At 43.5% G+C, this 26,744-nt stretch overlaps 1 pseudogene; it reads right to left on the minus strand.

Moving 5' to 3' along the window:
- Nucleotides 1-2,879: 2,879 nt before the first annotated feature.
- LOC135518890 (conserved oligomeric Golgi complex subunit 3-like) lies at nt 2,880-22,976 on the minus strand (annotated as a pseudogene).
- Nucleotides 22,977-26,744: the final 3,768 nt, after the last annotated feature.

Here is a 26,744-nt window from a genome sequence, read left to right on the forward strand (position 1 = left end):
CGTGTTTGATTTTGAACAACAGGTAAAACTGTTTGAGGTGAATGTTTCATTTTGCGAGAGGAGTCAGAGGTTATGTAAATAGTGCTTGAAGATGAGGTTTTGATGAAGATGAGGTTTTGATGAAGATGAGGTTTGGTGTTTAATGTTTTCAGGAAATGGAGCAAGGTTTCAGAAATTGTGTTTTAGCAATTTAGAAAAACCTTAATACATTGCAATACATTGTTTAATACATTGTTGTGTAGCCGAGCTACTAGACTATCCTTTGTAAATGTTGAAGAGTCTATTGTCCTGCTAATAGCCCATCCTTGAAATGTTTATCTAATTTGCAGCCTGCTACACTTGTTTTCTCTCCCTGTTTTTAGAGGGAGACAAACCAAAAGCCCACCGCCCGCCCGGCCAAACCCTCCCCTAACCCGGATGACGCTGAGCTAAATGGGTCTCCTGGTCGCGGCCGGCACAGGTATCGAATCAACATCTGTAGCAACGCAGTGTCTTAGACCGCTGTGCCACTCGGGAGGCCCCATTCAAAGTTTTTAATACTTAATACTCAATTGCATTGCACAAAGTATCAAAATACTAAAATACTACTTAAACAGGACTCAAATAATTGAATTGAAATATTAATTTTATTTTTGGATCACAGAAACAATGAGAAAATATGGAAAAATAAATAATGAAATGTTAATTATTTCAAGCAGCCTGTGTAATCAGCACATTACTCATGTCGCCTACTGTAGGCCTACAGTATATCAAAAAAATAATTACATTTAGAGGATTCTAAATTAATATCTAAGGGGCATTTTCCATTAGGTCAAATCTGATCTGTGAGAATATCTAAGGGGCTTTTATATAATGATAATGCAGGTGTGTTAATATTAATAATAAATTGCTTTGTTTAAAAAAATAACTTGTGATAGGGTCGTGCAATGACTTCACCATCTACCACTAACGGTCGCAGCATGAACTCGTAACTTTTAAAGGAAGAACCATTGTACAAACTGAGTGACTGATGATCCTACCTATCTACCTACTGAGTGACTGACGATCCAACCTATCTAACTACCGAGTGACAGACGGTCCTACCTACCTACCAAGTGACTGACGATTCTACCTACCTACCGAGTGACGATCCTACCTACCGAGTGACTGACGATCCTACCTACCGAGTGACGATCCTACCTACCGAGTGACTGACGATCCTACCTACCAACTGAGTGACTGACGATCCTACCTACATACCGAGTGACAGTTGTGTCAGGGTATCTTTGTAGGATTTTTGTGCAACTCCCGTCTTCGTAGGCTGGTCCCTGAGGGCCAAAGTCTTGTCCGGTGGTACTTTTTCTAGACTCTCACTCCACCGAGGGCTCCTGGTCTGGCCAGGTCAGGTCAGGGCTGGAGTAACACTGCTGTCTGGTCAGGTCAGGGCTGGAGTAACACTGCTGTCTGGCCAGGTCAGGGCTGGAGTAACAATGCTGTCTGGCCAGGTCAGGGCTGGAGTAACAATGCTGTCTGGCCAGGTCAGGGCTGGAGTAACAATGCTGTCTGGCCAGGTCAGGGCTGGAGTAACACGGCTGTCTGGCCAGGTCAGGGCTGGAGTAACAATGCTGTCTGGCCAGGTCAGGGCTGGAGTAACAATGCTGTCTGGCCAGGTCAGGGCTGGAGTAACACGGCTGTCTGGCCAGGTCAGGTCAGGGCTGGAGTAACACTGCTGTCTGGTGAGGTCAGGTCAGGGCTGGAGTAACACTGCTGTCTGGCCAGGTCAGGTCAGGGCTGGAGTAACACTGCTGATTGGCCAGGCCAAGTCAGGGCTGGAGTAACACTGCTGTCTGGCCAGGTAAGGGCTGGAGTAACACTGCTGTCTGGCCAGGTCAGGTCAGGGCTGGAGTAACACTGCTCTCTGGCCAGGTCAGGCCAGGGCTGGAGTAACACGGCTGTCTGACCAGGTCAGGCCAGGGCTGGAGTAACACTGCTGTCTGGCCAGGTCAGGGCTGGAGTAGCACTGCTTGTCTGGCCAGGTCAGGTCAGGGCTGGAGTAACACTGATGTCTGGCCAGGTCAGGGCTGGAGTAACACTGCTGTCTGGCAAGGTCAGGTCAAGGCTAGAGTAACACTGCTGTCTGGCTAGTTCAGGTCAAGGCTAGAGTAACACTGCTGTCTGGCCAGGTCAGGTCAAGGCTAGATTAACATTGCTGTCTGGTCAGGCCAGGTCAGGTCAGGTCTAGAGTAACACTGCTGTCTGGCCAGGTCAGGTCAGGGCTGGAGTAACACTGCTGTCTGGCCACGCCAGGGCTGGAGTAACACGGCTGTCTGGCCAGGTCAGGCCAGGGCTGGAGTAACACTGCTGTCTGGCCAGGTCAGGGCTGGAGTAACACTGCTGTCTGGCCAGGTCAGGGCTGGAGTAACACTGCTGTCTGGCCAGGTCAGGGCTGGAGTAACACTGCTGTCTGGCCAGGTCAGGTCAAGGCTAGAGTAACACTGCTGTCTGGCCAGTTCAGGTCCTGGCTAGAGTAACACTGCTGTCTGGTCAGGCCAGGTCAGGTCAGGTCTAGAGTAACACTGCTGTCTGGCCAGGTCAGGTCAAGGCTAGAGTAACACTGCTGTCTGGCCAGTTCAGGTCAAGGCTAGAGTAACACTGCTGTCTGGTCAGGCCAGGTCAGGTCAGGTCTAGAGTAACACTGCTGTCTGGCCAGGTCAGGTCAGGGCTGGAGTAACACTGCTGATTGGCCAGGCCAAGTCAGGGCTAGATAAACACTTCTGATTGGCCAGTACAAGTCAGGGCTGGAGTAACACTGCTGTCTGGCCAGGTCAGGGCTGGAGTAACACTGCTGTCAGGCCAGGTCAGGTCAGAGCTCGTCATCTTCTATGGACCAGCCCTTCAGGCTACTTATTCACGGACAACAGCAGGTTAATCTGGAGAGAGCGAGAACAGAAACACAGAGCTAACAACATCCAGCATGACTCAATGTCACTCCAGACGCCACTACACACAGTAAAAAATATATTGTGATCCCAATTGGATAACCTAAATAAAAGAAAGTTGATTAAATACACTTGTAAAAAGACCTTGAGATCCAACAGCCATCCCCAGTGCGACAGTGATGAACCTTGTAATACCATACCCTTGGTTCTGATTTTGTAGTGTAGCCAGTTCAAGACTTGCCTGTTCCATAGAAGAGCAAGCGATGATCTGAAGGTCCTCTCCACTGTATCCCTCCTGAATCACGGTGTACAGTCTCTGAAACCCCTGCTGGATTTTGTTCTGTTGGAGAAAACAGCACGCTAGCCAGAGAGCTGCTGGAGAGAAATTACACCCCCACCGGTCCCCTTTGTATCCTAGTTGCCATGTCAACGCCATTGTTGTGCACTTAGATTCACTTAGAATAGCACTTAGCCGTACACTAAGATCCACAATAATTACTGAACAATGATTTCTCTTTAACAAGCAAGATCGAGGCTGAAAATGGTAACTGAGCATTGCTCAGCCTCAGCGACCTGCTGAAAACGGCTATTTGTTTTGTAGGAGTGTACCAAAACCATCATGAGATCCCGAACAGGGTTAGCCTGGCTCCAAATCTGTTTGTGCTGTATTGTCATTTTTTGTCAGGAAAGCTCAAACCGATTTGGGACCAGGCTAGTACAGGGTTGTTAAAAGGAGAATGAGAGTTTCAATTCCTCCAGCGTGTAACAGACCCCCACCCGAACAGGCTTGAAGAGGATAAACTCTGTGTCTCCGTTGGCCCGGTACAAGGACATGCTTTGTAACGTGCTTGGCAGCTTGCTCTTCATCACCCGGTAGGTAGGCATCACTATGTCGTTGATCTTGGCTAAAAGGGGAGGCACAGAAAGCCATTTTCCAGTTCCATGCCTTCCTTCCACCACATGATTTAGAGGTTCCACTGAAATATGATGCTACTGTTTCTTACCTGGCTGTTATCCAAGGTTGTTTAGAGAGGTTGTGGGTGGGACCTCCTTGGATCACCATGGTTTCCAGAGCGGACACCTGAAACAACACAAAGTCCATCACCCTCACACAAGGACAACATGAGTAATCTCACACCTGCCAACCTTGAAGAATTTTGATGAGTACCACTTCAGTGCGGCGGTGGAACCCCAGGCCCCCCACATTGTTCAAATCATAGGGAAATGCACATTTGTTGCCTAATAAGGATGTTGGCAGAAGGCTGCCAGGGTAGGAATGGTAGGCTATAGACTGTTAGGAGTACTTGGTAATTGGCTGCTCTTCATTAGCTAACGGCTGGGTAGGGGGATATCTGGAGGAGTGTCAGCCATCTTCCCCCTCAGAATGTAACTATTTGTTTTTAAAAACCTATAACTGCTGTTTCCTGAAACCTACTGCAGAGTCTTAAATCATATCAAGTAGTCAACACAGAAGTCAGGTGTTTGATCATTAATACAATTGGGGTTGTCTCAATGACACTTTTACATTTTTCTAGGTGAAATTTGGGGATGGGGGGTAATGATCATTGTAATTAATAGGTGTCTTTATGTGGGTAGTCTAGTGAAAACTGTTTTAATTGTATAGTAGTCTAGCATACTGTAAGCTGTTTGGAATATGAAACAAGTGAACAAGGCCTATGTGAGTTTGTATCAGATCACCATCCCTCACCTCATCCATCAAGTTAGGTCTAACGACTAGGCTACCAATCATTCAACATGCCTTGTTTTCATTGGTGAACTGCCTTATGACAGCATGAGCAACCTACTGTTAATTAACATACGGTTCAGCTTACAGTGCCTTCAGAAAGTACATACATCCCTCGACTTTACTTTTTCCACATTGTATTGCTTCACAATGTGGAATTAAAATTGTATTTAATTGGCATGTTTGTCAACAAGCTACACAAAATACTTGAATGTCAAAGCGAAAAAAAATGTATTAATGGAAAATAAAACATATCTTTTGATTAAATAAGTATTCAACCCCCTGAGTTAATACATGTTAGAATTACAGATGTGAGTCTTTCTGGGTATGTATCTATGAGCCACGCAAACCTGGATTGTACAATATTAGCCCAAATTCTCAAAGCTCTGTCAAGTTGATCATTGCTTGACAGCCATTTTCAAGTCTTGCTGTAGAGTTACAAGACGATTTAGGTTATTGTCCTGCTGAAAGGTGGATTTGTCTCCCAGTGTCTGGTGGAAAGCAGACTGAACCAGGTTTTCCTCTAGGATTTTGCCTTTGCTTGGCTCTATTCAATTTATTTTTATTTAAAAAAAAACTCCCTAGTCCTTGACGATGAAAGGCATACCCATAACATGATGCAGCCACCACCATGCCTGAAAACATGAGGAGTGGTACTCAGTGATGAGCTGTGTTGGATTTGCCTAAAACATAACGCTTTGTATTCAGGACAAAAAGTTAATTTCTTTGCCACATTTTTTGCAGTTGTAACAATCCGGGTGTCGTGGGTGTGGAGTCAAAGGCAGGAGACAGAGAGTACAATGCTGTGCTCTTTAATGCACTAAACGCACCTCAGGGTGCTAACAATGATCACGGCCCCAAAACACAGGGAATGTCAAAATGACGATTCAAAAAAGGCATGACTAGGAACTAACACGTTCCTCTGATACAGAGGTTACAAAGAATAATCCCGCACAACAACCAGGTGGGCCGGCTGTCTAATAAAGACAAACTAATCCTACACACAGGTGCTACCAATAAACATACAAGGAGGGGGAGAAAAGACAATCAGTGGCAGCTAATAGGCCGGTAACGACGACCACCGAGCGCCACCCGACCGGGAAGGGAAACCACCCTCAGTCGGACTCGTGACAGCAGTTTTACTTTAGTGCCTAATAGCAAATAGGATGCGTGTTTTGTAATATTTGTATTATGTAAAGGCTTCATTCTTTTGACTCAATCATTTAGGTTATTGCTGTGGAGTAACTAAACTCAGCAAAGAAAGGACGTCCCTTTTACAAGACCCTCTTTCAAAGATAATTCGTAAAAATCCAAATAACTTCACAGATCTTCGTTGTAAAGACTTTAAACACTGTTTCCCATGTTTGTTCAATGAACCATAAACAATGGAATGAACATGCACCTGTGGAACGGTCGTTAAGACACTAACAGCTTACAGACGGTAGGCAATTAAGGTCTCAGTTATGAAAACTTAGGACACTAAAGAGGCCTTTCCACTGACTCTGAAAAACACCAAAAGAAAGATGCTCAGGGTCCCTGCTCATCTGCGTGAACGTGCCTTAGGCATGCTGCCAGGAGGCTTGAGGACTGCAGATGTGGCCAGGGCAATACATTGCACTGTCTGTACTGTGAGACGTCTAACACAGCGCTACAGGGAGACAGGACGGACAGCTGATCGTCCTCGCAGTGGCAGACCACATGTAACAACACCTGCACAGGATTGGTACATCCGAACATCACACCTGCGGGACAGGTACAGGATGGTAACAACAACAACTGCCCGAGTTACACCAGGAACGCACAATCCCTCCATCAGTGCTCAGACTGTCCAAAAATCAAATCAAATCAAATTTTATTTGTCACATACACATGGTCAGCAGATGTTAATGCGAGTGTAGCGAAATGCTTGTGCTTCTAGTTCCGACAATGCAGTAATAACCAACAAGTAATCTAACTAACAATTCCAAAACTACTGTCTTATACACACAAGTGTAAGGGGATAAAGAATATGTACATAAAGATATATGAATGAGTGATGGTACAGAGCAGCATAGGCAAGATACAGTAGATGGTATTGAGTACAGTATATACATATGAGATGAGTATAGGCTGAGAGAGGCTGGACTGAAGGCTTATAGGCCTGTTGTAAGGCAGGCCTGTTCGTAAGGCAGGTCCTCACCAGACATCACCGGCAACAACGTCATCTATGGGCAAAAACCCACCGTCGCTGGATCAGACAGGACTGGCAAAAAGTGCTCTTCACTGACGAGTCCCGGTTTTGTCTCACTAGCGGTGAGTCGGATTCACATTTTTCTTCTAAGGAATGAGCGTTACACCGAGGCCTCTACTCTGGAGTGGGATCGATTTGGAGGTGGAGGGTCAGTCTGGGGTGGTGTGTCACAGCATCATCGGACTGACATTGTAGTCATTGCAGGCAATCTCAAAGCTGTGCATTACAGGGAATATATCCTCCTCCCTCATGTGGTCCCCTTTCTGCAGGCTAATCCTGACATGACCCTCCAGCATGACAATGCCACCAGCCATACTGCTTGTTCTGTGCGTGATTTCCTGCAAGACAGGAATGTCAGTGTTCTGTCGTGGAAAAACGAAGAGCCTGGATCTCAATCCCATTGAGCACATCTGGGACCTGTTGGATCGGAGGGTGATGGCTAGGGCCATTCCCCCCAGAAATGCCCGGGAACTTGCAGATGCCTTGGTGGAAGAGTGGGGTAACATCTCACAGCAAGAACTGGCAAATCTGGTGCAGTCCATGAGGAGGAGATGCATTGCAGTACTTAATGCAGCTGTTGTCCACACCAGATACTGACTGTTACTCTTGAACCCCCTTTGTTCAGGGACACACATTATTCCATTTCTGTTAGTCACATGTCTGTGGAACTTGTTCAGTTTGTCTCAGTTGTTGAATCTTATGTTCATACAAATATTTACACATGTGAGAGGACGTTTCTTTTTTTGCAGAGTTTACAATGTAGTTGATCTAACCTCAGGTTTCTCTATTCACAGCCATTTAAAAAGATGCACTATGCAAAAATCCATAACCCAAAATATTGTATTTTCAGCTGGTGTACAAAACCAAAAGTAAAAGATGCAAAAACTAAACTTAAGGCCGGGAAGCATAGAAATTGCGCACATAGAACAGATCTACTGCTTCTTTGATTTGCTTTCAACGGGAATGACAATCTACATTTCTATGTGGATTTGGTCGGGTCGCCCAAAATGTGACATATTGCAGCTTTAACTCTAAGTGTTTTAAAGTCACCACTGGCCTCATGCTGAAATCCCCAAGTAGTTTCCTTAGGAGGAGGCCTGTATCTTTGTAGTGACTGGTTGTATTGATACACCATCCAAAGTGTACAGTGCAGTCGGAAAGTTCAGACCCCTTGACTATTAACACATTTTATTACGTTACAGCCGTATTCTAAAATTGATTAAATTAAAACAATCCTCAATCTACACACAATACCCCATAATGACAAAGCGAGAACAGGTTTAGAAATTTTAGCAAATTTCTAAATGAAAAAAAACAGAAATACCTTATTTACATAAACATTCAGACCAACTGCTATGAGACTCGAAATTGAGTGCAGGTGCGTCCTGTTTCCATTGATCATCCTTGAGATGTTTCTACAACTTCATTGGGTGTTCACCTGTGTTAAATTCAATTGATGACATAATTTGGAAAGGCCCACACCAGTCTGTATAAGGTCCCACAGTTTACAGCGCATGTCAGAGCAAAAAACAAGCCATGAGTTTGAAGGATTTGTCCATAGAGCTCCAAGACAGGATTGTGTCGAGGCATAGATCTGGAAGTTAACCAAAACATTTCTGCAGCATTGAAGGTCCCCAAGAACACAGTGCAGCACTCCACCAATCAGGCCTGTATGGTAGAGTGGCCAGACGGAAGCCGCTCCTTGCCAAAAGGCACCTAAAGACTCGCAGACCATGAGAATCAAGATTCTCTGGTTTGATGAAACCAAGATTGAACTCTTTAGCCTGAATGCCAAGCGTCACTTCTGGAGGAAACCTGGCACCATCCCTACGGTGAGGCATGGTGGTGGCAGCATCATGCTGTGGGGATGTTTTTCAGCGGCAGGGATTGGGAGACTAGTCAGGATTAAGGCAAGATGAATGGAGCAATGTACAGAGAGATCATTGATGAAAACCTGCTCCAGAGCGCTCAGGACGTCAGACTGGGGCAAAGATTCTTAGGACAACGACCCTAAGTACACATCCAAGACAACGCAGGAGTGGCTTGTCCTTGAATGTCCTTGAGTGGCACAGCTAGAGTCCGGACTTGAACCCAATCAAACATCTCTGGAGAGACCTGAAAAAAATACCTGACAGACCGTGAGAGAATCTGCAGAGAAGAATAGGAGAAACTCCCCAAATACAAGTGCCAAGCTTGTAGTGTCATACCCAAGACGACTCGAGTCTGTAAAGCTTCAGAGTACTGAGTAAAGGGTATGAATACTTATGTATATGTGATAGATTTTTATAAATTATCAACACATTCTTAAAACCTGTTTTTGCTTTGTCATTATGGGGTTATTGTGTGAAGATTGATGAGGGAAAATAACTATTTCATACATTTTAGAATAAGGCTGTAACGTAACAAAATGTGGAAAAAGTCAAGGGGTCTGAATACTTTCCGAATGCACTGTAAATAATAATTTCACCATGCTCAAAGGGATATATATATATATATTATTTTCATCTACCAATAGTTGCCTTTCTTTGTGAGGCATTGAAAAACATCCCTGGTCTTTGTCATTGAATATGTGCTTGAAATTCACTGCTTGAATGAGGGACCTAACAGACAATTTTACGTGTGGGGTAGTCATTCAACAATCATGTTCAACACTATTATTTCAAACAGAGTTAGTCCATGCAGATTATCTGACTTGTTAAGCACATTCTTACTGCTGAAGTTATTTAGGCTTGCAATAACAGAGGGATTGAATACTTGACTCAAGACATTTCAGCTTTTCATTTATTATTAACTTCTAGAAACATAATTCCACTTTGACATTATGGGGTATTGTGTGTAGGCAAGTGACACAAAATCTAAATCTAATCAATTTTAAATTCAAGCTGTGTGAATACTTTATGAAGGCACTTTCTTTCAAGAGGACAGATCAAGAAGTGATTAATTAACATAATCCTACTAATGTTTTAACAGTCTAAAGCATGAAACACACAGAGAATCTCACTGCTGATAGACTGGTACTCATCACAGCGTGAGGCCCTTCCTTCTCTTGCTAGAACAAAAAGTGGTACCTGCTGCGTACCAACCCGGTAGCGACTTTGAGCCAATCAGAGAGTATGAACCCTCCCGTGTGAGAGGCACATTTTTTAAATAAATGAGGGCATTTTCTCCATACATCCGCAGATGAGCCAGTCACACTTCATATGCATTGGTAGCTAGCTAAGTGCGCAAACGCAATGCACACAACACTAAATACTTCCTCCAAACTAGCTTACCAGTGACCTTTCCCCTACACCCAAAATAGTAATTAAAAGAGAAGTGGATGGCAGAGAACATGTCTGCCGTTTACCCTCACTTCCTGGACAGAACAGAGCCTGCGATATACCATTTACCCTCACTTCCTGGACAGAACAGAGCCTGAGATATGCAGTTTACCCTCACTTCCTGGACAGAACAGAGCCTGAGATATACAGTTTACCCTCACTTCCTGGTCAGAACAGAGCCTGAGATATACGGTTTACCCTCACTTCCTGGACAGAACAGAGCCTGAGATTTACAGTTTACCCTCACTTCCTGGACAGAACAGAGCCTGAGATATACAGTATACCGTCACTTCCTGGACAGAACAGAGCCTGAGATATACCGTTTACCCTCCCTTCCTGGACACAACAGAGCCTGATATATCCAGTGTTAGAAACTTCATCCTGTCAGCATTATATGGCAACACAGTAATATTTATAGAGCACAGGGCTGCGGGCCAGAAGGTTGTGGGTTCATAGACCACCCTGGACAAGAGTAGGGTTGGAAAGATCTCCTTTATAGTAAAAGCATAGCATGAATCTATCATCATGTTTGCAGGTCTGAAAAAAATAAAGGCCTTTTATAAAAATGTTATGCATTTCTTTGTAATTTTACACATCAGTATAATCTTTTTTAATAGTACCACACAAATTCCAGGCTAAGAATGGACAGAGAGATAGGCCTATGTGTTCATCTGACAGGCTAAGAATGGACAGAGAGATGGGCCTATGTGTTCATCTGACAGGCTAAGAATGGACAGAGAGATAGGCCTATGTGTTCATCTGACAGGCTACGAATGGACAGAGAGATAGGCCTTTAGTGTTCATCTGACAGGCTAAGAATGGACAGAGAGATAGGCCTATGTGTTCATCTGACAGGCTAAGAATGGACAGAGAGATGGGCCTTTAGTGTTCATCTGACAGGCTAAGAATGGACAGAGAGATAGGCCTTTAGTGTTCATCTGACAGGCTAAGAATGGACAGAGAGATAGGCCTATGTGTTCATCTGACAGGCTAAGAATGGACAGAGAGATAGGCCTTTAGTGTTCATCTGACAGGCTAAGAATGGACAGAGAGATAGACCTATGTGTTCATCTGACAGGCTAAGAATGGACAGAGAGATAGGCCTTTAGTGTTCATCTGACAGGCTAAGAATGGACAGAGAGATAGGCCTTTAGTGTTCATCTGACAGGCTAAGAATGGACAGAGAGATAGACCTATGTGTTCATCTGACAGGCTAAGAATGGACAGAGAGATGGGCCTATGTGTTCATCTGACAGGCTAAGAATGGACAGAGAGATAGGCCTATGTGTTCATCTGACAGGCTAAGAATGGACAGAGAGATAGGCCTTTAGTGTTCATCTGACAGGCTAAGAATGGACAGAGAGATAGGCCTTTAGTGTTCATCTGACAGGCTAAGAATGGACAGAGAGATAGGCCTATGTGTTCATCTGACAGGCTAAGAATGGACAGAGAGATGGGCCTATGTGTTCATCTGACAGGCTAAGAATGGACATGTTCATCTTATCCTATTTCTTCAATGCCAAATCAGTGCATCTTGTTTGCAAATAATTTAATAATTAGGAATCTGAGCATGGTACTTTCAAAAGTTAGGTCTACTTGTCCACCACAGTAACAGAAGGCCTACTGACACAGAAAAATGTGAGCTTTAACTGCTGGCTACTCTTGTTCTGTGGCTTAACCCAACGAGAGAAGGTCACAAAGTGTTTCCCTCAAAGCTGTCTGGGTTTAAACATCTTCTATTGTACAGAAAGTGAATAGCTTAACAAATTGACAGTGACAGAATTAGATTTCCACGCAAAGGACATTTTTTGGTCTACCTTGGGTATAGAAGGTTGGAGCTCAGCCTCTTAATGTCAAAGAAACTAAAACAATGTTCCCATAATGCATCAGTCACATCTCTCCCAGGTATTTTACAGCTTGTTTCTAGCATAAAGCATCACAGACCAAAACGCTATTATAGATCACTTTATATAATTGGATCCGTAAGCTAACAAATCAAATGTATTTATAAAGCCCTTCTTACATCAGCTGATATCTCAAAGTGCTGTACAGAAACCCAGCTTAAAACCCCAAACAGCAAGCAATGCAGGTGTAGAAGCATGATGGCTAGGAAAAACTCCCTAGAAAGGCTGGAACCTAGAAAGAAACCTAGAGAGGAACCAGGCTCTGAGGGGTGACCAGTTCTCTTCTGGCTGTGCCGGGTGGGAGATTATAAGAGTACACGGCCATTAAGGCCAGATTGTTCTTTAAGATGTTCAAACGTTCATAGATGACCAACAGGGTGAAATAATAAATCACAGTGGATATACAGTAGCTGGTTTGTAGCATAATACACCACCGATCAAAGCGCTGTTATAAATTACTTGATATCATTCAAATCGGTTTTATTTTCTTCAAAATCTTACGCTAACTAAAGGGTAGACCTGCATTTTTTAAAAACATTTTCTTTAATAAAATGAAGGCCTAAGGCCTCTCTCAATTAGAGCCTTGGTGTTAACATAACAGCCCTTCACTAACATGGAGGGAGGCTATTTAAATGTGCATGGTGGGAGGAGGAATTGACTGACAAATCTATGGATATGGCAGTCTATAGCCTAATTTCATCAGTCAAACAGAAATTGGCTCCAACACAAAGCCCCTTTCGGTGTTAGTAAAGTCTAATTAAAATGAAGACGGTTCAAATTAATGTCTTCTGGAATTTGCCTACTTTCAGCACCACTGAACAGCACCACTGTCCATTTCTGATTGGTTGTGCCCCGGCTGCTGCTTCAAGTAAATCACTAGACTCTGGCTTATTGTGAGGTCAATAACTCTGATAAATACATCATGGGAAAGAAACACATCGTTTGTATTAAAATCAAATCATAGCAAGCTATCAAAGTTGACCTCCTGTCCTCCTTCTCATCTTTGCGCCCCTCCTTCTCAAACTGAACAGAACATAGGCTATAGGCTAATCTGCGCAGAAGACACAGAATTTGGGGGAATAGACCTAATGCATTTTTTCTTTGACTCCAGAACCGCCAACGTACAGTAAACATTTTTCTAACTCTCCTAAACTGCCAACGTAGTCCTACACAGCACAGCATTGGTTAGGCAGCACACAACGTTTTTGATCGGCAAGAGCAGAGCAGAGCCGGCGCTCAGGGTTGGAATATCCATTGCAGTGTGTAATGCAGCCTAGTTTTATTTATACCATCCATCTTAGAAATATAACTCTGTGCTTCTCCAATCACGCGCTTCGTAGCCTATAGCCTATAAATCATTTGATTGAGACCACACTAAATAGCCAAAAGGCGCACTTGATATTTCGTGCCCAGCAGAGAATCAGAGATGGGGGCAGCATCGATATACACTGAGTGTACAATTATTATTATAATTTGTAGAAAAAAAATGTAACCTTCATTTAACTAGGCAGGTCAGTTAACAACAAATTCATATTTACAATGACGGCCTCCATCGACCACACCGGGACGACGCTGGGCCAATTGTGCGCCGCCCTATGGGACTCCCAATCACGACCGGATGTGATACAGCCTGGATTCAAACCAGGGAGACGCGTCTTGCACTGAACTGCACTGCCTTAGACGGCAGCGCCACTAGGGAGCGCAACTGCTCTGTCCATGACATAGACTGACCAGGTGAATCCAGGTGGAAGCTATGATCCCTTATTAAAGTCACAAGTTAAATCCACATCAAATCAATGTAGATGAAGGGGAGGAGACAGGTTAAATAAGGATTTTTAAGCCGTGAGACAATTGAGACATGTGTTGTATATGTGTGCCATTCAGAGGGTGAATGTACAAAACAAAATATTGAAGTGCCTTTGAACGGGGTATGGTACTGTAGTAGGTGCCAGGGGCACCGGTTTTTGTCGAAAACTACAACACTGCTGGGTTTCAAGCTTAACAGTTTTGTGTGTGCAACAACAATGGTCCACCACCTAAAGGACATCCAGCCAACTTGACATAACTGTGTGAATATCGGCCAGCATCCCTGTGGAACGCTTTCGACACCTTGTAGAGTCCAATTGTCTGTAACAATTGTTACAGACATATTATTTCACTGTATCACAATTCCAGTGGGTCAGAAGTTTACATACACTAAGTTGACTGTGCATTTAAACAGCTTGGAAAATTTCAGAAAATGATGTCATGGCTTTAGAAGCTTCTGATAGGCTAATTGACATAATTTGAGTCAATTGGAGGTGTACCTGTGGATGTATTTCAAGGCCTACCTTCAAACTCAGTACCTATTTGCTTGACATCATGGGAAAATCAAAAGACATCAGCCAAGAAGGCAGATTGTTTTTTTGTAGACCTCAACAAGTCTGGTTCGAAGCCTGAAGGTACCATGTTCATCTGTACAAACAATAGTACGCAAGTATAAACACCATGTGACCACACAGCCGTCATACTGCTCAGGAAGGAGACGTGGTCTGTCTCCTAGAGATGAACGTACTTTGGTGTGAAAAGTGCAAATCAAGCCCAGAACAACAGCAAAGGACCTCGTGAAGATGCTGGAGGAAACAGGTACAAAAGTATCTGTATCCACAGTAAAACAAATCCTATATCGACTTACCCTGAAAGGCCGCTCAGTATAGAAGAAGCCACTGCTTCAAAACTGCCATAAAAAGCCAGACCAAGGTTTGCAACTGCACATGGGGACAAAGATAGTAATTTTTGGAGAAATGTCCTCTGGTCTGATGTTTGGCCATAATGACCATCGTTATGTTTGGAGGAAAAGGGGGATGCTTGGCAGGCCGAAGAACACCATCCCGACCGCGAAGCACGGGGGTGGAAGCATCATGGTGTGCAGTCAGAGCCCCAGGCTACGTCTGCCTGTCCTCTCCTCGGTCCGACTTACACGTTACCTTGGTGAGGAACTCCTCCTGATTCCCCACAGAGAGGTGAGTCTGTTGCTGGATGAACTGCTCACAGCTGAACTTCAGGTGTGGGTCTACGTCCTTCTCCCAGACAATGTATTGTTCTTTTATCTCAGGTGATCCCTAAGGTCCAACAGAGACAGAGAGAAAGAGTCTAGTTACTAGTACAGGGCGTCCTATTAAATCGGCATGGCCGATTCATTGGGGCCGATTTCAAGTTTTCATAACAATCGGTAATCTACATTTTTGGCCGATTACATTGCACTCCACGAGGAGACTGCGTGGCAGGCTGACTACCTGTTACGCGAGTGCAGCAAAGAGCCAAGATAAGTTGCTAGCTAGCATTAAACTTACCTAGCAATTTATCTTATAAAAAAACAATCAAACTACACATGGTTGTTGATATTACTAGTTTAACTAGCTTGTCCTGCGTTGCATATAATCGATGTGGTGCATGTTAATATATCATCGAATCACAGCCTACTTCGCCAAACGGGTGATGATTTAACAAAAGCGCATTCGCAAAAAAAGCACTGTCGTTGCACCAATGTACCAAACCATAAACATCAATGCCTTTCTTAAAATCAATACACAAGTATATTTTTTAAACCTGCATATTTAGCCCGAAAGCAATATTAACTAGGGAAATTGTGTCACTTCTCTTGCGTTCTCTGCAAGCAGAGTCAGGGTATATGCAGCAGTTTGTGCCACCTGGATTGTTGCAAACTATGTAAAGAGCATTTCTTCCTAACAAAGACCGTAATTAATTTGCCAGAATTTTACATAATTATGACACAACATTGAAGGTTGTGCAATGTAACAGCAATATTTAGACTTATGGATGCCGTTTCGTTTTCGAAATTATAGTTTCCAGCAGCTCTTCGCAATGCTTGAAGCACAGCACTGTTTATGACTTCAATCCTATCAACTCCCGAGATTAAGCTGGTAATACTATAGTGCCTATAAGAACTTCCCATAGTCAAAGGAAAATGAAATACAAATGGTATAGAGAGAAATAGTCCTAATAATTCCTATAATAACTACAACTGGGAATATAGTAGACTCATGTTAAAGGGAACCTCCAGCTTTCATATGTTCTTATGTTCTGAACAAGGAACTTAAACGTTAGCTTCTTACATGGCACATATTGCACTTTTACTTTCTTCTCCAACACTGTGTTTTTGCATTACTTAAACCAAATTGAACATGTTTCATTATTTATTTGAGACCAAATAGATTTTTATTTATGTATTATATTATTAAAAGTTAGTTAGTTACGTGTAACTGGTATTGCAGATGAGGTCCAACAGAGATAGGTTAGTTAGTTACTAGTACATTGTAATATAGATGAGGTCCAGAGAGAGGTTAGTTAGTTACTAGTACTGTAGATTAGGTCCAGAGAGAGGTTAGTTAGTTACTAGTACATAGTACTGTAGATTAGGTCCAGAGAGAGGTTAGTTAGTTACTAGTAACTGGTATTGCAGATGAGGTCCAACAGAGATAGATTAGTTAGTTACTAGTACATAGTAATATAGATGAGGTCCAGAGAAAGGTTAGTTAGTTACTAGTACTGTAGATGAGGTCCAAAGAGAGGTTAGTTACTCGTACATAGTACTGTAGATGAGGTCTAGAGAAAGGTTAGTTTCTAGTACATAGTACTGTAGATTAAGTCCAGAGAGAGGTTAGTTACTAGTACATAGTACTGTAGATTAGGTCCAGAGAGAGGTTAGTTAGTTACTAGTACATAGTACTGTAGATTAGGTCCAGAGAGAGGTTAGTTAGTTACTAGTACATAGTACTGTAGATTAGGTCCAGAGAGTGGTTAGTTACTAGTAACTGGTATTGTAGATTAGGTCCAGAGAGTGGTTCGTTACTGGTACATAGTACTGTAGATTAGGTCCAGAGAGTGGTTAGTTACTAGTTAGTTAGTTACTAGTACATAGTACTGTAGATTCCAGAGTCCAGACTGTAGATGAGATTTAGTTACTAGTAACTGGTATTGTAGATTAGGTCCAGAGAGTGGTTCGTTACTAGTACATAGTACTGTAGATTAGGTCCAGAGAGTGGTTAGTTACTAGTACATAGTACTGTAGATTAGATCCAGAGAGAGGATAGTTACTAGTACATAGTACTGTAGATTAGGTCCAGAGAGTGGTTAGTTACTAGTTAGTTACTGGTTAGTTACAGTACTGTACCAGAGAGTGGTTAGATACACAGTACTGTAGATCCAGAGAGTGGTTAGTTACTAGTACTGTAGATTATATCCAGAGAGTGGTTACTAGTACTGTATTAGATCCAGAGAGTGGTTAGTTACTAGTAACTGGATTATCCAGAGAGTGTTAGATTAGTACTGTAGATTAGATCCAGAGAGTGGTTATTTACTAGTACATAGTACTGTAGATTAGATCCAGAGAGTGGTTAGTTACTAGTACATAGTACTGTAGATTAGATCCAGAGAGAGGTTAGTTACCAGAGAGAGAGTGGTTAGTTACTAGTACATAGTACTGTAGATTAGATCCAGAGAGTGGTTAGTTACTAGTACTGTAGATTAGATCCAGAGAGTGGTTAGTTACTAGTACACAGTACTGTAGATTAGATCCAGAGAGTGGTTAGTTACTAGTACTGTAGATTAGGTCCAGAGAGTGGTTAGTTACTAGTACTGTAGATTAGATCCAGAGAGAGGTTAGTTACTAGTACACTGTAGATTAGATCCAGAGAGTGGTTAGTTACTAGTACTGTAGATTAGGTCCAGAGAGAGGTTAGTTACTAGTACTGTAGATTAGGTCCAGAGAGAGATTAGTTACTAGTAACTGGTATTGTAGATTAGGTCCAGAGAGTGGTTAGTTACTACTAACTGGTATTGTAGATTAGATCCAGAGAGAGGTTAGTTACTAGTACTGTAGATTAGGTCCAGAGAGAGATTAGTTACTAGTAACTGGTATTGTAGATAAGGGACCTCCCAAATATATGAGGTTTTCTGACATAGAAACTCCTGGTCCTGAATGTGTAGGATGTATTTCAACTAAATCTAAAGAACGTTACCTCTAAGAGACATTCTAGGATGGCATTGGGGCTGTAGAGTCTGAAGAAACTAGGTACAGATTTGGGGTTCATCATTTTGAAGGCAGCATCTGATTTGAAACAGGAAAATAAAAGATGGATCTTGCTGAAGAAGGATTAGAGTGCTCTCTAGTGTTACAAATTAAATCCGCCCTTGCAAGTACCAGAACAGGAGCAATTCTACCGACGGCTAGAGAAGGCTATACAGTAACTCAAGTTATAATAGCCATGTGCATTTGGACACAACAGTCATCCTAGACTGATTATGCTAATGTGATGACAGGTTTAAAAGGAACCTCTTCTGTCCCTCCTCACCATCTCACCTCTGGTTCTCTTCAGGTTCAGAGAGATCTCCTTGATGGCAAAGTCTTCGTGGAATGTTCCCTCATGATAAACAGGTGTTTGATCAGAAACAGCTGACTGTCTACTTGTGTCCGTACAAGATGAAACCATACCAGTAACTTTAACATCAAAGTATTTCAAATGTTAACCTTTTCCCCCCAAAAAGAAAACCAGTATTGACCCATTTAAGAAGAAAAAAAGGTGAAGAGGTTTTGGAAGGACACCCTTTACAGTCAGAAATGTACACCCAGAGGCCAGTTTATTAGGTATAACTATCGAGTACCGGGTCAGACCGCCCTTTGCCTCCAGAACAGTCTTAATTCTTTGGGGGGATTGGAAACATTGATCAATTGGCATCAAGGGACCTAACATGTGCCAGGAAAACACTCCCCACACCATCACACCACCGCCACCAGCCTGTACCGTTGACACCAGACAGGATGGACTCATACTGCTCACACCAAATCCTGACTCTGCCATCAACATGACACAACAGAAACCGGTATTCGACGGACCAGGCGATATTTTTCTACTTCTCAATCGTCCAGTGTTCGTGGTCATGTGTCCAATGGAGCCGCTTCTTGTGTTTCGCTGAGATGCCATTCTGCACTGTTGGTACTGCTCTGTTATTTGTCTGTTTGTCTGCCCGTCTGTTAGCTTGCACGATTCTTGCCATTCTCCTTCCATCTCTCTCATCAACGAGCAGTTTTTGACCACAGGACTGCCACTGACCACGTGTTGTTTGTTTGTTGCACTGTTCTCTATAAACCCTAGGAGGACATTTCTGAGATACTGGAACCTGGCACCGTCGATCATACCTCGCTCGAAGTCGCTTAGGGCACTCGTTTGGCCCATTCAAACATTCAAATGGAACAGTAGGAACTGAATGCCCCTCCGCCTGCTTTACACAGCAAGCCATGGCCACGTGACTCACTGTGTGTAGGAGAGAACCATTTTGGTGTATCTGAATAACTGGCCACTGGATGTATAACGTGACGCATTATGTGCATCGCATTGTCCTTGTGCCTGAAATAAATCTGCAGCAATCTTGTTCTTGAGGATGACATCAGAGGCTTTGAGCAGGGACTGGATGCAGGCAGATAAGGCCTCTTGAGATAAGCCCTGGAAGGCTGCTCTCTGGAGGGACAACAAATCCCACGCATCAACAGGGTGGACAGCATCAACACAGGGACAACAGGGTGGACAGCATCAACACAGGGACAACAGGGTGGATGGCATCAACACAGGGACAACAGGGTGGACAGCATCAACACAGGGACAACAGGGTGGATGGCATCAACACAGGGACAACAGGGTGGACAGCATCAACACATGGACAACAGGGTGGATGCAGCATAAATACTACTGCAGCGTAAATACTGGAGGCTAAGACAGGAGGAGCCAGGAGACACTGTGGCCCCACCCGCCACGGACAACCTACCCCCAGGACAGGGCCAAAAAGGAAGGATATAACCACCACCCACTAAGCCAAAGCACAGCCCCCACACCACTAGAGGGATATCTTCAACCACCAACTTACCATCCTGAGACAAGGCACCAGTAAGCATAGCCCACAAAGATCTAAGCCAGTAAGCCACGGCACAACCCAGTCACCCGGACAGGAAGCATCACCAGTGACTCAACCCACTAAGCACACCCAGTAAGCACCAGGGACGGCACCAGTAAGCATGCACCAAGAGCACAGTAACCAGTAAGCACCAGTAAGCACCAGTAAGCAGCAGTAAGCACCAGTAAGCAGCAGTAAGCACCAGTAAGCACCAGTAAGCACCAGTAAGCAGCAGTAAGCACCAGTAAGCACCAGTAAGCAGCAGTAAGCACCAGTAAGCACCAGTAAGCAAGCAGCAGTAAGCACCAGTAAGCAGTAAGCACAGTAAGCAGCAGTAAGCACCAGTAAGCACCAGTAAGCACCAGTAAGCACCAGTAAGCACCAGTAAGCACCAGTAAGCAGCAGTAAGCAGCAGTAAGCACCAGTAAGCAGTAAGCACCAGTAAGCACCAGTAAGCACCAGTAAGCAGCAGTAAGCACCAGTAAGCACCAGTAAGCACCAGTAAGCAGCAGTAAGCACCAGTAAGCACCAGTAAACAGCAGTAAGCACCAGTAAGCACCAGTAAGCACCAGTAAGCACCAGTAAGCAGCAGTAAGCACCAGTAAGCACCAGTAAGCACCAGTAAGCAGCAGTAAGCACCAGTAAGCACCAGTAAGCAGCAGTAAGCACCAGTAAGCAGTAAGCACCAGTAAGCAGCAGTAAGCACCAGTAAGCAGCAGTAAGCAGCAGTAAGCAGCAGTAAGCACCAGTAAGCAGCAGTAAGCACCAGTAAGCAGCAGTAAGCAGCAGTAAGCAGCAGTAAGCACCAGTAAGCACCAGTAAGCCTCATTCAAGGGTTTTTCTTTAGCTGTCATCAAGGCAAATTTGCTTAATACTTTTTTGGTTCCTACATGATTCCATGCTGTGTTATTTCATAGTTTTGATGTCTTCACGATTATTCACAATGTAGAAAATAGTAAAAAATAAAGAAAAACCCTGGAACGAGTGGCTGTGTACAAACTTTTGACTGGTACTATATGTATGCATGTATACACAGTATATAAATAATTTGTCAATAAAATAGCAAGTGCAATTTATGATTTATTCATTGAAACATTAATATCAACTGGTTCTATTATATGGTGGACCAACAACCTTCAAAAGGCAGTCACCTCAGTAGTAGTGCTTGTAGAAGCCTATGAAATAGTCTCGTTTTTGGAAAATTTAACAGACATGACGCTCTTATTTCCCAAGCCCCTTTATCACAGTCAAGACACACTTTTTATTTATTTTTATTTTTTAAGTAAACAAAAACATGTATTATAAAAACAGAATAACAATAGAACAGAATATTTTTCCAAATGAAAACGGTTGCCATTGCGAAATTATTAAATATTTAATTAATGATTATCAAATGATGCACATCTCGAACAGTTAGTCTTGAAAGGGAGATTGTTTGAAACGGGGCTCAATTTGACCAGTTGAAATAATTTTTTTCAGGGTTACAAAACAAGAATCGGTCTTCTTTTTCAATATACAGATGTTCAATATAGTTTATTCTGCCTGTTATTTTAGAATTTTCTTAAATGGATGAACAATTCCACATTGAACACTGCATGGTGATGAATTCCAGACATCTGTTTCCTGAATAGGCATATGTTTAATGATTCTGCTGGAGATACGCTGTCTTTATCCATTTTTTCTGTTTATATTTTACGATTTTTACATGATAAAAACTATGACTATCACTTGGCAAGTACTGTAGCTTGTATATCCCATCGGTTAGATACATTTCTATAGGCATTTATTTCTGTAGGCCTAACAGGAGTTTGTGTGCACACTCAGTGTCTGTGTGTGTATATAGAGAGGTCGAAACGCAATTGAATGAATGAGACACAGAGGGAAATTAGGGAGAAGGGCGTGATGCTTGGCTTGGCTTCTTTTTTTGTTGTGCCCTTCAAATGCACATGTACACATGGAACACTAGAGTCAAAGCAAATGAACGTTGTCTTAATTAAGACAAAATGTCACTTGCCCATTCGGGCAGACACCAAATAGTTTTACAGTATTAAATAAAAAATAAAAAAATCTCTGGTTCATGATCAAGCTTTGACGTCTGTTGGATTACTCATGCCCGGGCGTAGTTTATTACACGTTGAACAGGGAGACGTCTCCAGCACAGAAAACATCTAACAGGCCTCTTGGAGACAGGCTCTTTCTATTCTACTCAGACAGCACCAAGTGTACTGTAAACATCTGTAGTGTAAAACGCTAGGCCAAGACCTTGTAGAAGTCAAAACGAAGGGCAGTGACTGTCAGCTGCTACAGAATCCGTGTCAATCACTATCACCAGAACACTGGAAATATTACAGAAAGAGAACATTGTGTTCATCTTAACTGGGCTCCCGAGTGGCACAGCGGTCTAAGGAACTGCATCTCAGGGCTTGAGGTGTCACTACAGACACCCTGTTTCGATTCCGGGTTGTATCACAAATGGCCATGGTTGAGAGTCCTGTAGGGCGGTGCACAGAGTCCCGTAGGGCATTGATTGAGAGTCCCGTAGGGCGGTGCACAATTGGCCCAGCGTCGTCCGGGTTTGGCCGGTGTAGGCCGTCATTGTAAATAAGAATTGGTTCTTACCTGACTTGCCTAGTTAAATTAAGGTTAAAAAAACATTTAAAAAACCCAGAATTAACCTTAGATTAGTATATAGGGGCAAATTCCTCTCACTGACTTAAGACAGCAGTCAGTCAAACCCACCTCCATCCTCTCCAGTTTCTCAGGATAGGCCAGGTCCCCGGGGGCGGGGTTGTATCCGATGATGTCTGTCTGGATGTAGATGTGTGTCCTGTAGATCAGCCTCTCCTGGACATCCTCCAGCATCTGCTTCACCACCGCCTCAAACACCCCCAGCTGACCAGCTACACACACCATAATGTCATACACTCCTACTCAGCCTGGTTACACACCCTCGCTTATAGAAAGAAACACCATGTCCTAGGGATGTTTTATCTGTTGACATGTAGGCCTAATTACACTGCTCTCTGAAAATCCGTTACGGTGTAAACATGCAACATACTATACCTTGACGGTAAGAGTAACCAGAGGACCTTTGTATTGCCAGTGACAGGACAGTTGTTGTTGTGGACGTGGTCTTGTAGCATCTCATTATTTAGGATGCCACAGAGTTCTGACATGGTCTCCAAGTGGATACCGTGGATAATGAGCAGTCGCAGGACGTCATACAGCGACCGACAGCTTCTCCAGCAGTTCACTGGAGGGGGGGGGGGGGGGTAAAACTCCTCCACTTTCCCACCAGTGAGCAAAAGGTCACATTTGAGTTGTCCTCTGGGAAATGACAGTATGTTGAAAATGCATTTCTTCTACAAGAGAGAAACACTAGCTAGTATCTGATCAGTTTAGATACATGTTTTATCTCACTGTGTAGAATGTTACAGCTGCCAGTTAATTCAACAGTAAAGTAAGCAGGTGTAGAAAGACAAGACAGACAGGACAGACAGAAAATAAATTAAAGAAAAAGAAAGAAAGGAGAATACTAACAGGGAAATATTAATTGAAATGAGCCTTTACTTCAAGATAAACATATTCTGCTCTGAGATTCAGTGAGAATTAGCATTACAGGAAGGTGCTACAAAAAAAGTCAATGTGTGGGGTTGGAGATAGTACTTCCTCTAGTCTAGGTGTGGGTACAGTACTTCCTCTAGTCGAGGTGTGGGTTTGGAGACAGTACTTCCTCTAGTCTAGGTGTGGGTACAGTACTTCCTCTAGTCGAGGTGTGGGTTTGGAGACAGTACTTCCTCTAGTCTAGGTGTGGGTACAGTACTTCCTCTAGTCTAGGTACAGTACTTCCTCTAGTCTAGGTGGGTACAGTACTTCCTCTAGTCTAGGTTGGGTTTGGAGACAGTACTTCCTCTAGTCTAGGTGTGTACTTCCTCTAGGGTTTGGTCTAGACAGTACTTCCTCTAGTCTAGGTGTGGGTACAGTACTTCCTCTAGTCTACAGTACTTCCTCTAGTCTAGGGGTGGGTGTGGGTACAGTACTTCCTCTAGTCTAGGTGTGGGTTTGGAGACAGTACTAGTCTAGAGGTGGGGGTTTGGAGACAGTACTTCCTCTAGTCTAGGTGTGGGTACAGTACTTCCTCTAGTCTAGGGGTGGGTTTGGAGACAGTACTTCCTCTAGTCTAGAGACAGTACTTCCTCTAGGGTTGGGTTTGGAGACAGGGTACTTAGTCTAGGGGGTTTGGAGACAGTACTTCTCTAGTCTGTGGGTTTGGAGACTAGTCTAGGTGTGGGTTTGGAGACAGTACTTCCTCTAGTCTAGGGGTGGGTTTGTCTAGAGACAGTACTTCCTCTAGTCTAGTCTAGGTGGGTTTGGAGACAGTACTTCCTCTAGTCTAGTTGTGGGTTTGGAGACAGTACTTCCTCTAGTCTAGAGTGTGGGTTTGGAGACAGTACTTCCTCTAGTCTAGGTGTGGGTTTGGAGACAGTACTTCCTCTAGTCTAGGGGTGGGTTTGGAGACAGTACTTCCTCTAGTCTAGAGGTGGGTTTGGAGACAGTACTTCCTCTAGTCTAGGTGTGGGTTTGGAGACAGTACTTCCTCTAGTCTAGGTGTGGGTTTGGAGACAGTACTTCCTCTAGTCTAGTTGTGGGTACAGTACTTCCTGGAGTCTATGTGTGGGTTTGGAGACAGTACTTCCTCTAGTCTAGGTGTGGGTTTGGAGAAAGTACTTCCTCTAGTCTAGGGGTGGGTTTGGAGACAGTACTTCCTCTAGTCTAGACAGTACTTCCTCTAGTCTAGAGGTGGGTTTGGAGACAGTACTTCCTCTAGTCTAGGGGTGGGTTTGGAGACAGTACTTCCTCTAGTCTAGGTGTGGGTTTGGAGACAGTACTTCCTCTAGTCTAGGGGTGGGTTTGGAGACAGTACTTCCTCTAGTCTAGAGGTGGGTTTGGAGACAGTACTTCCTCTAGTCTAGGTGTGGGTTCAGTACTTCCTGGAGTCTATGTGTGTGTTTGGAAAAAAAGTCAGTGTAGAGCTGGTGCTCATCCTGACAGACGTGAAACACGAAGGCAAAGCCACAACGCACCTGGGAAGAGTACATAGAACAGACAGACAACATCAGCGCTGGCAAAACATGTTGAAGGCTTCTCAGATAATATCATTTCAGTAATGTGTTTGTACAGTATCTATGCAACTGTTTCTGACAAATAAAATAAAACCAATCATAAGTAAATGGATCTTAGTAAAATACTGTGATCTTACTAATGCACAGCGGTACTTGCTGTTTATAACGGTGTAGACCTTACAGTGAAATGATTACTTATGAGCCCTTAAACAAAAATGCAGTTTAGAAAAAATCAAATTAAAATAAATGAGACTACAATAAAAAAATAAGAGCAACAATAAAATAACACGAGGTTACAGTGAGGGAAAAAAGTATTTGATCCCCTGCTGATTTTGTACGTTTGCCCACTGACAAAGAAATTATCAGTCTATAATTTTAATGGTAGGTTTATTTGAACAGTTGAGAGACAGAATAACAATTAAAAAATCCAGAAAAATGCATGTCAAAAACGTTATAAATTGATTTGCATTTTAATGAGGGAAATAAGTATTTGACCCCGTCTCAATCAGAAAGATTTCTAGCTCCCAGATGTCTTTTATACAGGTAACGAGCTGAGATTAGGAACACACTCTGAAAGGGAGGGTAAATGTGTAAATGTTCAGGGGTACAGGTAAGTCATGGTAATTGAGGTAATATGTACATGTTGGTAGAGGTTAAGTGACTATGCATAGATGACAAACATTGAGTAGCAGCAGCATAAATGCAAATAACCATTTAATTAGCTGTCCAGCAGTCTTATGGCTTGTGGGAAAAAGCTGTTCAGAAGCCTCTTGGACCTAGACTTGACGCTCTGGTACCGCTTGCCGTGCAGTAGCAGAGAGAACAGTCTATGACTGGGGTGGCTGGAGTCTTTGACAGTTTTTAGGGCCTTCCTCTGACACCACCTGGTAGAGGTCCGGGATGTCAGGAAGCTTGTAGCGCCTTGCGGTTGGAGGCTGAGCAGTTGCCATACAAGGCGGTGATGCAACCAGTCATGCTCTCGATGGCGTAGCTGTAGAACTTTTTGAGGATGTGGGGACCCATGACATCTTTTCAGTCTCTTGAGGGGGAATAGGTGTTGTCGTGACCTCTTCACGACTGTCTTGGTGTATCAGGACCATTATAGTTTGTTGGTGATGTGGACACCAAGGAACTTGAAGCTCTCAACCTGCTCCACTACAGCCCTGTTGATGAGCATGGGGGCGCGACAGAACGACAGAACACGGGTCGGCATTACACATAGGTGACAGAACACGGGGAGGCATTACACATAGACGACAGAACACGGGTCGGCATTACACATAGATGACAGAACACGAGTAGGCATAACACATAGATGACAGAACACGGGTAGGTTTTACACATAGATACTGTAACAGAACATGTGTAGGAATCTGCACGGTTGGATAAGAGCCAATAATAATGGCACCCGGAGGGGATGGCTGCCATATTATTGGCTCTTATCCAACCGTGCGGAAGGAGATCGGGGTGCCTTGTAAGGATCCGGCAATGAGTGGCTAATCTGGATGTGGCAGGGCTTGCAAACTATTAAATACTACAAAGGGAAGAACAGCCACGA

The sequence above is a fragment of the Oncorhynchus masou genome, chromosome 29 (assembly GCF_036934945.1).
Source record: "Oncorhynchus masou masou isolate Uvic2021 chromosome 29, UVic_Omas_1.1, whole genome shotgun sequence".
Taxonomy (NCBI): Eukaryota; Metazoa; Chordata; class Actinopteri; order Salmoniformes; family Salmonidae; genus Oncorhynchus; species Oncorhynchus masou.